The sequence below is a fragment of the Pseudochaenichthys georgianus genome, chromosome 11 (genome assembly GCF_902827115.2).
Source record: "Pseudochaenichthys georgianus chromosome 11, fPseGeo1.2, whole genome shotgun sequence".
In the NCBI taxonomy this organism is placed as follows: Eukaryota; Metazoa; Chordata; class Actinopteri; order Perciformes; family Channichthyidae; genus Pseudochaenichthys; species Pseudochaenichthys georgianus.
In genome coordinates, this window is record NC_047513.1 from 7,837,128 (window position 1) to 7,850,806 (window position 13,679).

General features: G+C 44.7%; 1 protein-coding gene across 3 annotated transcripts in view; it reads left to right on the plus strand.

The window, feature by feature from the left end:
- The first annotated feature begins 377 nt into the window (after positions 1–377).
- The window catches only part of rnf19b (ring finger protein 19B), a 43,857-nt gene continuing 30,555 nt past the window's right edge, over positions 378–13,679 (plus strand). For all 3 annotated transcript variants that reach the window (XM_034095079.2, XM_034095081.2, XM_034095080.2), the window contains exon 1: positions 378–610. The gene's annotated coding sequence lies outside the window, so the exon portion shown is untranslated. The remainder of the gene's footprint in view (positions 611–13,679) is intronic.

Genomic DNA, 13,679 nt, shown 5'->3' on the forward strand with positions numbered 1-13,679 from the left:
AATCCACCACAGCTAACTGATGTAGTTTCTGACATGTCTGAACATGTAGCCTTGATGACAAACAGGATGATATATCACACAAGAATTCTAATTGTCTGATCTAAGATTACCATAAAAAGGCTATCACAGATACTATTGTCTGTTGTTAGTCTGAGAATAAACAAAGCAGATTAAAAGTGATAAGAGCAGTGATAAAAAGTGTTCCTGGAGTTTGAACACAATGCTGTAAGTTAATTTTCCCAGTAGGTTTCCTCTTTTCCCCCACTATCACATTTTAGTAAACGCCAGCTGGACTTCCTGAGGGGCGGGGCTTCCGTACGGACGGCGTAACGTCACCGGCGGGGCTTTCCTACGTGACGTCAGAGGGTAGCGGTGGCGGAGCGGCAGGAGAGAGGGACCGAGCGCGAGCTGCAGAGATTAAACAGAGAGCGTTTCTGGAGGAATAGGGACCCACCGTCACCTTCCAGGATCCCCCCGACAGCTGGGAACGGTTACAGAGGACTGTTAATACCTTTAGCTTTATCGATAAACGCAAGAAGGGAGCCGAGACCCGGAGTGTCCGTCGCATCTCTCCCCAGCCTCCTGTCGAAGAGACCCGGTCCACAGCAAGGTGAGTGCCCGGCGGAGAACCCGCCTCTGCCGCAGGAGCTGTCTGTCTGATATGTCATGGGTTTAATGAGCCCTGTTGTTTATTTAGACGACCTATATTAACATAAAAACTGCCACCTCAAAAGGAGTGAAGCAATTTGGTCAAATAACCTCTTAAAATGACACTTGGTATCTGCATCTGCTAGTTAGCAGTGCAACTCAGACCAGAACCTCCCAAACCATCCTTACAGGGAATGAACATGTCCATGTAACATGTAGGGAGGATACAAATCAGTGTCCAGTGTCAGTACTGCTGCATGTCTGGAAATAATCATATAAACTATAAAAACAAAATGTCTTCAGCTCTTTATCCAAGTCATCCAGAGTTGAAATCCCTTCCTTTCTAAAACATTCATGCTCCTGCCACTCCCTGGTCAATGTGTGTTTTGGCTGAGGACAAGCTGTATATTTTCCTTTGAGGAATAAAAGAAAAAAAAAGACTAGTTTTAAAAAGATATCTGGACAAGGCAGCAGAACAGAAGGGATGTTAGATACGATAAGATGTCGAGGCCCAAAACTCTTCACAGGAATATTATATGAACATTTTAAATATGTATTTGTGTTTATTTAAGGACAGATTTGACTATCGTGCTACTCAAGGTGGAAAAAGGTGTGGTGACATTTTCCAGCATCGTAATGTTTTGGAAACCAACTTGTAGGTTTTGTGTAAATAACAGGGCTGTTGAAACACCTACTTATTTCTAATTACACTAAAAATCTACAGATAAACAACAGTCAGCAGGTTGTACTATATTACTGCCAAAATCATGCCAGCTAAGGAGTGCTTATAGGCTCAATTGTGATTGGTAATAAGGGTAGAATTGAGGTATTTATTGGCTCTACTTAGTTTTTTGGACATTCAATTAGAAGGCCAAAGATGTGGATTTGTTCAGATTAAAAAAGAGACATGTGTTTCTTCGAATCTAGAGGGATCAAAAACAACAGCAAATAATCCTTATTAACATTAGCTTTGGATGGAAATATGCTGAACAGATGGAGGGAGAAAGTTTGAATATTTAAAAAGAACTAGCAAATTCGATATCATGACTTGAACGAATGGTTTGGATAGTGTGGATTGTGAAGTGGGGTTATATGAGGTACTTTTCCATAGTCAGTCTATTACCTACAGTGAAGGTGGTCAGCGTGCCTCCAGTTATGAGAAACAGACAGGAGAAAATGGCCATGGGAGCTGAGCAATGTACTGCTGTGGAGAAGAGCAGCAACAACATTTAGTTTGCACCTTAAAGTTGAATATGGTTTTAAGACAGGTATGGGTTCTTTCTTATCTTTTGAAATCTGTTTAATCGTTCAAAAATAAACGATGGTGTTATTTTAGGTATAAATCCAACATTAGATCATAGACAAACAAAAGCTCTATAATTTGTTTAAAGTGACCAGCATATGGTCTTTGTCCATGTGCTAATCAGTTCCTATTTTTCTCGTCATGTGTTTGACCATTTCCTCGTCCAGAGTAGCTTTGGGTTCCTATGTCATCAAAGCTTCAGGTTACAGACAATAGCTGGGAATTACACACTCAGTTGTCAGAGCGCTGTGTGTGTGTGTGTGTGTGTGTGTTTGTGTGTATTGTGAAACCTGAATCCACTCAGTTTACTATTGTTACAGCTGCTCACCTACTTCTCTGTGTAAACAAAAGGCATCTTTCTATATGTGTGTGTGAGGGGATGTTATAAATATGTGTGTGTGTGTTAAGAGGGGCTCAGAGGTTTGGTCTTTGCAACTGCAGGCCTGACATTAAACATTAAACAACTCAGCAGTCTGGCTCCTGAACGCTCCTCTAATTATAGAAGCTCCCAGCCTGATTCCCTCTACCTTCCAGTGCATCGCCGTGTGTGTGCGTGTGTGTGTGTGTGTGTGTGTGTGTGTGTGTGTGTGTGTGTGTGTGTGTGTGTGTGTGTGTGTGTGTGTGTGTGTGTGTGTGTGTGGTCTAGCATTACTATACTTGTGGGGACCTAAATCTGTTTACACAGTCACGTGTCGGGACTCGCCTCCCTTATGGGGACAAATTGGAGGTCCCCATGAGGGGAATCATTAATTTTAGGGTGAAGACTTGGTTAGGTTTAGGATTAGGTTTAGGGTTAGGATTAGGGTAAGGTTAAGGGTAAAGTTAAGGGTTAGGCATGTGTTGGTTATGGTTAAGGTTAGGATAAGTCTCCAGGAAATGCATGTAAGTCAATGTAATGTCCCCTAAAGTGATGTATACATGGTGTGTGTGTGTGTGTGTGTGTGTGTGTGTGTGTGTGTGTGTGTGTGTGTGTGTGTGTGTGTGTGTGTGTGTGTGTGTGTGTGTGTGCGTGTGCGTGTAGTGGTTTGTGTGTATGCAAAAAAGAAAGGGAGATGTTATGTTAAGTATTTAAATGTAATGCACTACATTTATTTGATTGGAATAATATAGTATATCATTTTGACAACATTTGAAAAATGAGTGCTTTTGGTTTTGGATTTGGTGCTAACATGTTTTTACAGAGCCCCCTAGAAAAACGAGATCTCGCAAAACCCCTTTGCGAGATCTCGCAATACTTTTCATTTAGTACTTCCTGGTCAGTTCGGCTGCTACGGCAACACAGAAACTACAACAATGGAGTGGTTCATCGATTTTACTTTGAGCTTGGCCTTAAATATAAAGATATAACATCAGTGCTTGGTAATAGGCACGGGTTTCACACATAGACTGTATATAAAGGGTTTCACATAGGTGAAGACACTTCAAGAAAACACTCAGAGCGAGGGGACATGCACGTCCCTCTGAGCTGAGTTATTGACAGATTCGAATTTCGCGGATCAATAACTCATGAACATAACGTTGTAAAAATACAAACAACATGACTTTACAATCATAGCAAGGTAGACAACGAGCTACAGAGTCGTTTTTATCAGAAGAGTTCGATACGCGCCATCATCCGAGCTAAACATCAAGAATTGGTCACAATCTGCAGCTGGAGGAGGGAGAGGAGTGCTTAGGGACCGTCTACAAACTGCAACGGGGTTTTGCGATATCTCGCAAAACATTTTATTTTTTTTCAAATAATTTTTTTTCCTTCTCCATGTCCTCTAAGGGGCTCCGTATGTTTTGCAGTTAGTTATGCTTATTATAAAACATTAAGCGGACAATACATATTTTGACTGATAAACGTTTTCAGTTAAACAGTAATAGGAAAAAAAAAGAAGCTTAATAGTAAGTTCATCTTTAAGGTCAGCCCAGCTTAAGCTGGGCTGGGCTAGAGCAACATTCTGATATTCTTAAATTAAAGTAAAATAAAGCAACAATACTGAGCTCCAGTAAGATTTTTCAAAGACAATATTGTATGTGTACAAAAACTAAACGTCATTAAAAAACAATCTGCAGCATGCAATGGGAGTGGGTAACAAAATGGCATTCCATTTAGGGGAACAGTGCTCTGTGACTCGTTAAGGACTTACGAAGTGTACGCCTCCAGTCTGACTCATGAATTGCACATGTGTTATCAGGCCATATCCTTCCCAAAATGTATTCCCGAACCCTCTCATTGCATGTCTTCACCACAGTTTTACATTTCAAATTGGCTGATTATCTTTCTGTAAATCAACTGATTGAGAACAAATCCTCATAGAGCAATAGCACGTTTATTAGAACCATAGCAGTTTCCCTAGATTTCTTCCAGTAGGAATAAAGAGGTGATATGGTTATCGTCCAACTGTGTAGTCAATTTCCAAGAGGGTATGTAATTTCTATCAACAGCAGATAGATAAATCATATCTCAAGCACATATATTATTCTTGTGAAGCTTATTTGGCAGTTGATTGGGAGGATAATAAGACACACACACACACGCACGCACGCGCGCGCGCACACACACACACACACGCACGCACGCACACACACACACACACACACACACACACACACACACACACACACACACACACACACACACACACACACACACACACACACACACACACACACACACACACACACACACACACACACACACACACACACACACACACACACACACACACACACACACACACACACACACACACACACACACACACAGGATTCCCAGGAAGAGCTGTGGTTGTCCGTGTGTTTTTCCACAGAAGTATGAGCTGCCTCCATTATCGGTAATATCACTCTCCTCATCAGCTCGCCCCCATGCACACGCCAACATCAAACCACTTTGCAGACAAAAAAACAGCGCTGTAATGTGCCCTGCTGTTTGAAAAGTGTTTCTGGTGGATGTGTGAAATATTGACAGTAAATTATTAGTACTTCATGTTCTGTGTGTCGGTAAAAAAACAGTTTACTTCAGCTAGTTTACTGGAAATGTTTATTTTCTCCTGAACAAAAACCCATTTATGAAAGTGAAACAGTTTAATTTCTGACTTTCATATTATAAGAAATCATCTTTGCCAGTAAATCTTAACAATCAATCTTTTCTGACACAGATGTATCTGCTACAATGGATTGTGTTTGTTGGATATTTTTAATGTTTTTTAAAATTTTAAACATTTTAAATAGATTTAATTAATTGAGAAAGATGTAGTTACAGTTAAACACATTCCTTAAAGGTGGGGTAGGTAAGTTTGAGAAACCGGCTCGAGATCGCTAGAATTTGAAAATACACAACCGGAGAAAATCTTCCACTTCCTCACAGAGCCCCTCCTCCAACACACATGAACGCGCACATGACCAATGAGGGCACGAGATAAGTTTGTGCCCCGATGGAAGGCTGACAGGCAGGTAGGCCATCCAATCCGTTTAGCCGGCCCGGCTAAACGGATTGGGTGTACTTTTTACAGTATTACGGCTTCTACAGATGACATTTTTTTATGGATTTTTTGTCAAAGCACTTAAGATATTCATTCCTATGGGAATGTTTAGAGCATTCCATGGAATATAACAAAAAGTGTATCTCGAGCCGGTTTCTGAAACTTACCTACCCCACCTTTAAATAAATAGGTTTTAATATTTTGGCTATATTTATATAAAAATGCATTTTTTCCACTAAAGTGGTTTTAAACTTCTTGTATAACTCTTGGCAAGAACCAAAAAATCACAAAAACAGTTTAGGTGCCAATGAGCAAGATACAGTATTTCATGAAATGGTTAACCTTAAAAAAAGTCTTTAACGCATTTGGTTATGGGGGATTGCTTGTGAAGCGATGGTTTTAGCGTGTTGATTTAAGACATGGACAGCAGAGAATGAGATGCTCAGAGTGAATATGAGGTAATTTTCCAGAGAACGGCTGGGAGCTGCGCCAGCCAAGTTCCTATCTGTTGTAAACATAATAGAGGGTTACTGTAGATGATTAAAAGGTCATATGCTAAAGGTTAGCAGCATTGCTCTTGGGATAGTAGTGCACTCATATATGCACCACATTGGTCTTAACCTAAATATTTTAAAGATGCCCTATTATGCTTTTTGTGGTTTTCTCTTTTTCTGTAGTGTGTTATAAACATTTCTTTCTGTGTAAATGGTCTGCAAAGGCTAAAATCCCAAAATTCCCACCGTTACATTACATGCGTCTTGTTAGACGCTTTTATCCGAAGCGACTTACATACATTCAGCACTGTGGACAATCCCCACAGGAGCAATTTGGGGTGAAGTGTCTCAGGGACACAACGACATGCTGACTGCAGTGGGACTCGAACTTGCTATCCTCTGATTCAAAGATCAGCGCACTAACTCACTGCGCCACACGCCTCCAGAGTGAGTTTCTCTCCCGCACATTATCTTACACTCGCGTTTCTATTGGCTAGTGCTCAAACACATTGCACGTGATAGCAGGCTAAGGGGCGGGACATCTCAAAGTGGTTGACCAATCACAACAGAGCCAGCCAGCCAGCTAACCAATCAGAGCAGACTGGAATCTGGTTTCAGACAGAGGGTGAAAAGAGGAGCTGCAGCACAGGCAGTATGAGAGAAGTAAAGAGCTTTTTGAATGTGGAAGCGTGTAACATGTCACAATAGAGACACACAATACAAATATAAAACTGAAAGTGAGCAGCATATGTCCTCTTTAACAACGATTCAATAGAGATCACTATCAAGAGATCACTTTCAAGATGAACTATAAAAACATCAAGTGAAATACTTTGCTTTAGTCCTACAATGACACTCCCTTTAGCTGTGGCCAAGATTTTTTTCAGTTAAGTATGACAGAAAGAGAGCTTTATCTTTTATCGGCATGTTTAAGAGTTTCTTGTTTGGACGTTAACTGACGATGTTTCAGTTTTGAAAACACTGGAAACCTCATCTCCACTAACATCTCATTACCTTTCTACAGCTGTACTTAGCAGGTCTCCGGTGTCACTGTTAACACTTGTGTGAATCACTGTGGGATGTTGAAAAAGGTCATGGCCTCTCTGAATTATTAAGTTAAAAAAAGGAAGTACATTTCTAACTTGTGTTTGGGGGGCTTAAGGTCCTTTTGTATGCATCATTATAATGCACTAAATACGTCGTAAAATCTAATGTGCGGTCCTTCTACGAGGACCAAATGTTCTCACAGAGGATGTTTGCTTGACCTCTTCTCTAAAAAGAAGGAACATTGAGCCGCTAACAATGAGGAGGTGCAGTCTGTGCTGCTTTTCTATTCGGTCCATTAACAGTGTAATAACCTCAAGGCTGGGTGATGCCTGACAACAGAACAACGGCTACGTGGGTGAGTGCATTCTGTAGACATAAGAGGGTGCCTCTGTAGTTAGGGTCTAACAGTCTAATAACTGTTTTCAACTTTACAATGACACATATAGGTTATACTACATGTGACGAAGGTAACTTAGTGGGTGTGTATTTAGGCTCTGTGTTTCCTGTTTGGTGAAGGCTGGTAGTGTGGGTGAGATCCTTGTGGCTGGTAACTGTGTTCACCTGGGCAGCAATATTGAGGCTGTGTATCCTGTACCACAGCGATGAATAAATGCCCACACCGGGTTATATTTGAATTCTCTGCCTCTGCCTCCTTGCTTGGTCGGGCCGCTCAACGGTCAGCTTCACACTACATCAATGCTTGCATCAGCTTTGTGATAACGTTTTGAAACATGTCCTTTTTATAATATAGTAAGCATTCAATTTGACAACAGAGATTTGGATTATCGTGCATTTTGCAAATTCTGAGAAACTGTTGGATTATTTTCTCCACTTTTAACGTTTTAAAATATATATATATTTTTTTAGAGATAGCTTGAGGCAGAAAACTACATATTGTGTGTGTAATGGGTAACCTTCAATGTAAATCACAGATTGAGATAAGATAGCTTATAGTGAATAATACGCACATATTTAGCTGGTTTGTGACCATTAGATGTTTAAAGAGAACTGGATATGGCGTTGGAGCGGCGGCCACGTTCATTTCTATAAAAGTTGCTCGGTGGCGCATGGAGCCAAAATGGCCTGACTCGAGAACAAAAATACCCAGATCATTTGGCCACTTCTGGCCCATAGAGCATGCGTACTCTTATCTTCCCGAAGCCATGGTGGATCTCAGCTCAGTCAAATAAATGGAGGGAAAATTGATTCAGCTTTTAGCTCATTTTATGTCTCTATCTCAATATAAGTCAATGGGAGAAAGCTTTTTGTTTCCAATGGTGTCCCATGACTGACAGCGGTGTTGTTGTACCACCGTTTTGTCACCACCGTTTCTTGGGGCTTGCTTGTGGCATTAGAATAGCTGGTCAACCTTTTAAGACAGCACGCTTTAAGCTCGAGCCGTTGTTGTCGCTGCTAGCATCGGTGCTAATTAGAGCTCCTTCACTTTTATTAGCACGCGGTCTTTAGGTTGAGGTTATAGGGAACAAATGAAAACGCTGATGGTCTCATCATTCTAAAGCAATTTCATTGTGCTATCAAAATTGACTAAATATAGGTTTCTGCAAAAACATGTCTTTTGGCACTTATATATATTGCCCCCCCCCCCACACACCATAAACATTATTAGCTCCTGTATTGAGTAGGGGACCACCTGTTCTGTCCAGAGTCCTGCATCAGATTAGCAGGGTTTTAGTCGGTATCACAACAAACAGTGTGAGCTCAGCTGTCTGTGGCCCCCGGGTCCCTGTGGATCTGTCTGGTCATGTTAGAACAAAGTCACTTTAGATTTAGGCTTCTCGCTGAAGCTTCTATCCAAATGGATTGAATGCTGTTGAACACTGAGTGCAACAACAGGATAATGACTTTAGCCTGATTTGTGAAACATTATACATCGAAACGTTCCTAGATTACTGTTTCTGTTTTATGTGACTGCCTTTTTAAAGTTAAATCAAAGTGTTGTTTTTTTTTGTCTATGTGCTTTTGGTTGGTATACTTTATATGATATTTTGTAACAAATACAGGCCGTTGAGCTGGTTCTATTTCGTATAAGGCTTCGCCCTCTAAGGCTATCGCTATTGGGTAATCCCACTGCACGTGTGCATCACTGACAGACTTAATCCACGCCCACCTATGACGTGGGCCCCACCTACGGACTCACTTCCGTATAAATAGGAAGTAGTCCCTACAATCTGCTCCCATTTTTCTTCAGCACTCCGTTGCAGAAGCACTGTACAGGCACAAGCTCTTTTCAGAGCTGTTTACTAGAAAGCAAACATTTCCCCCTGGCCCCACCCTCCCTCTCCTCCGGACGGGGGAGACAGGGCGGGGCTCGGTGTTAGCCGACATATGAGTTACGACCGGCTGTGGCTGGCTCGCTCCAGGGAGGAAGCGGCTTTACACAGACGATACAGGTGAGTCCTGCCGGGGATTGGAGCACGCAAACGCGGCTCTCACTCCCCAGGTGTCGTGCACTCATTGTGTCCGTCTCCCTCTGGCTCACAGACAGCGGAGAGCGAACGCTCTCGCGGCTGCGGCCGGGATGATTGGCTAGTCCAGGAGTCCTACTCTGTGGACCAAGCCCTTGATTATTGGATTCGAGTGGCGGGCAACAGTCAGGCGACTCCTTCCCCTCCATTCACGGATCACCATGTGGTTCCCCCGGCCCCATCCTCCCTCTCCTCCGGACGGGGGAGACAGTGCAGAGCCCGGTGTCTATAGGCTCGGCTGCCGGGCTGACACTATCCGCCATCTCGGCTCTGCAGTATAGGCGGTATTCTCCAGGAACTCCCGGAAATCATCGGAAAGGCAGCCACCTAATGAGATCTCCAAGTTCCCCTGGTTCAGGAGAGCTCTCCTCCGGGTGACATAAGCGGCTGCCTCATAGCCTGTCGGTTATTAGGCAGCAGGGCTCGCGGCACAAACCGGCTGTCTTTAAAACCTGTCGTTTGATTAGACGGCACGGGCTTGTTTCCTATGTCACAGATATGCCTCCACACACCGTTCATTCCTCAAGCAGGTTTGAGCGTGAACGCGCCTCAATGTCCTGTTTACGAGCCTTCTCCTAAACGGCGACATGATGAGAGCCGCTGTGCAATACAGCGTGTGGAGGTGCAAGAGCCGGCTGTAACCTGTCAGTCAGCAGGCAGCAGGGCTCGTGGCGCAAGCCAGCTGTATTTAACCAGGCGGTTATTAGACAGCAAGGCTTGACGTTTAAACCTGATGCTCCTAACCTGTCGGCTAGCAGGCAGCACGTTTTTTTCCCTCTGTCCCAGATGTGCCTACTACACACGGTCGTAATGAGCCCAGGGCTGTTATTACGCACTGTGTGAATAGCACTGCACACACCTCCGCTCATTCCCTCAGCGGGTTTGAGCGTGAACGCGCCTCAATGTCCAGTTTACGAGCCTTCTCCTAAACAGAGACAGGATGAGAGCCGGTGTGAGATGCAGCGTGTGGAGGCCCTCTCGCAGCTTTTCGGTCCGGGCCCCTCTTGGGTTGCTTCACGGGCAACGGCGGCGAGGGCTCTGACGTGGCTCGTCACCATGACAACCACAGCACATCCAGAGCATGTCGCGCGCTCTCAGAATATTACTCAGAGTGGCGAAGCGTGTGTTCGATGGACAGATGGATAATAATAAGCAGCAAGGCCCACCGGGTAAGCCGGCTTACTCGCTGCATAAATCGGCTGTTTATGGTTTTTCTCCTCTGTCCCAAACCTACCTCCTACACACGGTCGTAATGAGCCCACGAGTGCCATTATTACAGTGAGGACAGCACTGCACACAGCTCCGCTCATCCCTTAGGGGTGTTGAGCGTGAACGTACCTCGGTGTCCAGTTTAACACTGTAAGCAATTGCTGTTATTTTACAGCCAATTTTCAGCACTAATCTACTGGCAGCCCCCTAACCAGAATGTTACTGTGAATTATTTATTTTTTTACAGTAATAAACTGAAATTGTTCAACAGTATGAATACTGTATAATTTCAGTGTATTGCTGGCATCTCTGCTGCCAGTATTTTACTGTTAATTGAAAAAATACAGCAGTATACTGTATTTTATTTTTACAAAATGTAAAGTAGTTTCACAGTATGAGTACTGTGGTATTACAGTGAAGTGCAGGCGTCTGTGAAGAGACTGCCGGCACCTGGAAAATGTGTTTCAGTGGACATAATGAGAGCCTGTGTGAAATGCAGCATCTGGAGGGCTCTGGCATGGCTCGTCACCATGACAACCACAGCACATCCAGAGCAGGTTGGCGCACTGTGTGGCGGCGCGTGTGTTCAATGGACAGATGAAAGATAATATGCAGCATGGCTCGCTGCCTAAGCCGGCTGGGTTTTTTAACTTATCGGTTAATAAAACAGCATGGCTTACTATTCAATCCGTCTACCTTTAAACTTTTTGGGTTTAGGCAGCACGGATTTTTTCTCTGTCTCAGACGTACCTCCTACCCACGGTCGTAATAAGCCCACGGAGGGCCATTATTACGCATTGTGTGGACAGCACTGCACACACTTCCGCTCATCCCTTAGTGACGTTGAGCGTGAATGCACGGTTTACGAGTCTTCTCCTAAACGGCGACATATTGAGAGCCTGTGTGAAATGCAGCGTGTGGAGGGCTCTGGCGTGGTTTGCCACCAACCACAGCACATCCAGAGAATGTACACCCGGCACTATCAGAGTACTGTATGTATGGTACTCAGGGTGGCGGCGCGTGTGTCTGATGGACAGATGGATGAGCAGGCGGATGGGCAGAGGATAGTCTCTGCAGTTCGCCTGCAGTTCTACGGGATACAGGGAACCCTGTCATCCCGGGAACAGTGTCTAGCGCTCCGTGCAGAGCGGCAGGAACTCTTGTTAAAAGAAAGCTTCTCCACGTCCTGTCAGTGGGGGTGCCACTGAGCAGAGTGACGTCACACATCGCAGTGTTCACAGACGCATCTCTCGCAGGCTGAGGAACGTGCATGTCGCAGGCAGTGGAGGGACAGTGGCTGGCTCACATGTCTCTCCATATAAACGTGCTGGAATTACTCTCCGTATGGAAAGTGCTCCAGCACTTCGTCCCGTTGCTGTACAATCAACATATGTTCATTCAAACAGACAACAAAGCAGCGGTGGCCTACATAAATCGCCAGGGAGGTGTTCGATCAGCGCAGCTGCTGAACACACATCCTACACAGCCAAATGGACAGCGTTCCGTGGGGTGTGCAGGGAACAGGTTGCACCCCGTTGGGCCCCCTGCCTCGTGCTGTCGTTCCTCCAGCTGTTGCTGGACAGGAATTGGCTTATAGCACGGTAAAAACATATGCTGCTGCCATTTCATCTTGCCACGTAGGTTTGGGGTCAGCACGGTGTTTAGTCACCCGCTGACAAAACGTTTTCTACGGGGAGCACAGAGACTCAGACATGTGTCACGCACTTTGGCGCCTCACTGGGGTTTTGGCTTAGTATTACGCGCACTGAGTAAAGCTCCATTTGAAACTTTAGATCAGGTCCCCCTAAAGTTCTTGTCAGCCAAAGTAGCTCTGCTCTTGGCTCTGACATCAGCTAAAAGGGTGAGTGATGTGTCTGCTCTCTCTGTGGCTCCGTCATGTCTCCAGATCCAAGGAGATGGCAGTTCAGCTGTTTTGCGCCCTAACCCGGCTTTTATGCCAAAGGTGATCACAAGCTCTTTTAGATCGAGAGGAATCACTTTGGATGGCTTCGTTTCTCCTCCTCACACATCAGAGGAGGAAACCACATCTCATCTCCTCCGTCCCGTGCGCGCGCTGTCATGCTATGTTGCACGCACGGCTGCTTTACGCAGCTCGTCTGTTTGTGCATTACAGAGAGCGCTCAATAGGGCAGCCTCTGTCGGCACAGCGCCTGTCACACGGGCTGTGTGAGGCTGTGTCACAGGCGTATTTCTCCTCTGGGTTGGATCCCCCGGAGAACATCAAAGCGCACGGCACCAGAGGAATTTCCTCCTCCACGGCGTGGCACGGAGGAATAACAGTGGAAGACATTTGCACTGCTGCATCTTGGTCTTCCCCCTGTTCTTTTATTCGTGTTTATTTTGAGGGATGTCTCCCATTCCTCTCTGACACACTCAGTACTGAGTGTCCTGTCAGAGTGAGTAATGTCGGCACTTCGAGAGCTGCCCTTTTCCCCCTCTTTGATCTTTTAACAAGTGGGACTTTGGGCTCTACTTTTTATAAACGACAGGTAGCCTATTTAGCCTACCTTCTTTCCCGTATGGAGAATATTCATTTTTTAAATGCTATATTCCCTGGGAATGTGATGCTCCATTTACGCATGGCGAAATGGACATGGGTTATTAATTGAGTAGGTGTGTTTCTGTGCTTCTGGTAACGGACGGACCAGTGGGGCGTGGACTACATCCTGCTTCGCCCTTAACCCAATAGCGATAGCCTTAGAGGGCGAAGCCTTATACGAAATAGGTCTGGGGTTACGTACTGTAACCCAACTGCTATGAGTATAGGCGCAGCCCTCTAAGGTTCGGGCCCCACTGACTCCGTGAATAGCTGAAGAAAAGCTGTTTGTGTGGGAGCAGATTGTAGGGACTACTTCCTATTTTTACGGAAGTGAGTCCGTAGGTGGGGCCCACGTCATAGGTGGGCGTGGATTAAGTCTGTCAGTGCTGCACACGTGCAGTGGGATTACCCAATAGCGATAGCCTTAGAGGGCTGTGCCTATACTCATAGAAGCTGGGTTAC